This window comes from Equus asinus, chromosome 9 (genome assembly GCF_041296235.1).
Source record: "Equus asinus isolate D_3611 breed Donkey chromosome 9, EquAss-T2T_v2, whole genome shotgun sequence".
NCBI classification, from domain to species: domain Eukaryota; kingdom Metazoa; phylum Chordata; class Mammalia; order Perissodactyla; family Equidae; genus Equus; species Equus asinus.
Genome location: NC_091798.1, coordinates 48,847,221 through 48,850,144, shown reverse-complemented (window position 1 = coordinate 48,850,144; position 2,924 = coordinate 48,847,221). Strand labels below are relative to the sequence as shown.

Here is a 2,924-nt window from a genome sequence, read left to right as displayed (position 1 = left end):
ACATATATGACGCTGGTTCCATACGATTATAACAGAATTGAAAAGTTCGTATCACCTAGTGATGTCATAGCGGTTGTAAGGTTGTAGCGCAATACATTACTCACCTGATTGTGGTAATGCTCGTGTAAACAAACCTATGGATCTGCCAGTCATATAAAAGTATAACACAAACAATTGTGTGCAATGCATAATACTTGATAATAAACAACTATTACTGGTTTATGTATTTGTTATACAATACAGGTATATCTCAGAGATATTGCAGGTTCAGTTCCAGACCACCACAATAAAGCGAATATCACAATAAAGCAAGTCATATGCTTTTTTTTGGTTTCCCAGTGCATGTAAAAGTATGTTTACACTATATCATCATTTATTAAGTGCACAATAGTATTATGTCTAAAACGAGATACATCCCTTAACTAAATACTTTATGACTAAAAAATGCTAACCATCATCTGAGCCTTCAACAAGTCATAATCTTTTTGCTCGTGGAGGTTCTTGTCTCAATGTTGATGGCTGCTGACCAGGGTGGCAGTTGCTGAAGGTTGGGGTAGCTGTGGCAATTTCTTAAAATAAGATGAGAATAAAATGTGCTGCATCAATTGACTCTTCCTTTCAAGAACGATTTCTCTGTAGCATGCGATGGTGTTTGATAGCATTTTACCCACAGTAGAACTTCTTTCAAAATTGGAGTCAATCTTCTCAAAGATTTACCAACTAAGTTTGTGTAATAGTCTAAATCCTTTGTTGTCATTTCAACAACCTTCACAGCATCTTCACCAGGAGTAGTTTCCATCTCAAGAAACCACTTTCTTTGTTCACCTGTAAGAAGTAACTCTTCATCATTTAAAGTTTTCTCAGGAGCTGACAGCAATTCAGTCACATCTTCAGGTTCCACTTATAATTCTAGTTCTCTTGCTATTTCTACCACATCTGCAGGTGTTTCGTCCACTGAAGTCTTGAACCCCTCAAAGTCATCCGTGAGAGTTGCAATCAACGTCTTCCAAACTCCTGTTAATGTTGATATTTTGACATCTTCCCATGAATTGTGAATGTTCTTTATGGCATCTAGAGCGGTGAATCTTTTCCAGAAGGTGTTCAATTTACTTTACCCAGATCCATCAGAGGAATCACTATCTATGGCAGCTATCATCTTATAAAATGTATTTCTTAAATAATAACACTTGAAAGTCAAAATGACTGCTTTATCCGTGGGCTGCAGAATAGATGTTGTGTTAGTAGACATGAAAACAATGTTCATCTCATCGTATGTCTCCATCAGAGCTCTTGGGTGACCAGGTGCATTGTCAGTGAGCAGTAATACTTTGAAAGGAATGTTTTGTTCTGAGCAATGGGCCTCAACAGTGGGCTTAAAATATTCAGTAAACCATGTTGTAAACAGATGCGCTGTCATCCAGGCTTTATTGTTCCATTTATAGAGCACAGGCAGAGTAGATTTAGCATCATTCTTAGGGGCCCTAGGATTTTCGGAATGGTAAATGAGCATTGGCTTCAACTTAAAGTCAGCAGCTGCATCAGCCCCTAACAAGAGAGTCAGCCTGTCCCTTGAAGCTTTGAAGCCAGGCATTGACTTCTCCTCTCTAGCTACGAAAGTCCTAGATGGCATCTTGTTCCAATATAAGGCTGTTTTGTCTAAATTGAAAATCTGTCATTTAGTGTAGCCCCTTCATTAATTATCTTACCTAGATCTTCTGGATAACTTGCTGCAGCTTCTACGTCAGCACTTGCTGCTTCACCTCATGCTTTTATGTTATGGAGATGGCTTCTTTCCTTAAACCTCATGAACCAACCTCTGCTAGCTCCAAACTTTTCTTCTAAGATTCCTCACCTCTCTAAGCCTTCACAGAATTGAAAAGAATTAGGGCCTTGCTCTGGATTAAGCTTTGGCTTAAGGGAATGTTTTGGTTGGTTTGATCTTCTATCCAGACCACTAAAGCTTTCTCTGTATCACCAATAAGACTGTTTTGCTTTCTTATCATTCATATGCTCACTGGAGCAGCCCTTTTAATTTCCTTCCAGAACTTTTCCTTTTAATTCACAACTTGGGTAACTGTTTGGTGCAAGAGGCCTAGCTTTTAGCCTATCTTGGCTTTTGACATGCCCTCTTCACTAAACTTAATCATTTCTAGCTTTTGATTTAAAGTGAGAGACATGGGTCTCTTCCTTTCACTTGAATACTTACAGGCCATTCTAGGGTTACTAATTGGCCTAATTTCAATACTGTGTCTCATTAAGTAAGTCCATGGAGAGGGGAAGAGGTGGGAAATGGCTGGTTGGTGGAACAGTCAGAATACAACATTTATCAATTAAGGTCGCCATCTTATATGAATGGTTTGTGGTGACCCCCCAAAATTACAGTAGTAACATTGAAGATCACTGATCAGATCACCATAAGAAATATAATAATGAAAAAGTTTGAAATATTGCAAGAATTACCAAAATGTGACACAGACACAAAGTGAGCAAACGCTGTTGGAAAAATGGTGCCAATAGACTTGCTCAACAAAGGGTTTCAACAAACTTTCAATTTGTAAAAAACACAATAAAGTGAAGTGCAATAAAATGAGTATGCCTGTTCTTTTTAGCTTTATTTTAAACTGTAGTGTTTCTACTTTTAAAAACATTTACTGTGAAATGGTATGCTGTGTTACACTGGCAGCAGCCTCATTTATCTCACTTTTACCGTGTCTCTTGATTGCATCATTTTCTCTTGTTCTTGACTTAATCTCATGTTGTTTTGTTCATCATGGCTCCTAAGCATGCAAAATCCACTGCTAATGTTGCCAGTAACAGGTTGCAAGGCTTTTAAGCACAGGATAACAGTCTTGATTGGGGTCAATGTTGCAGGCTACAAATCGAAACCCTTTGTGATCTGGCACAGTGAGAACTCCAGGGCCTTC

At 38.3% G+C, this 2,924-nt stretch overlaps 1 pseudogene; it reads right to left on the bottom strand.

Moving 5' to 3' along the window:
- Positions 1 to 447: 447 nt before the first annotated feature.
- LOC106842786 (tigger transposable element-derived protein 1-like) lies at positions 448 to 2,213 on the bottom strand (annotated as a pseudogene).
- Between the last annotated feature and the right edge of the window lie 711 nt (positions 2,214 to 2,924).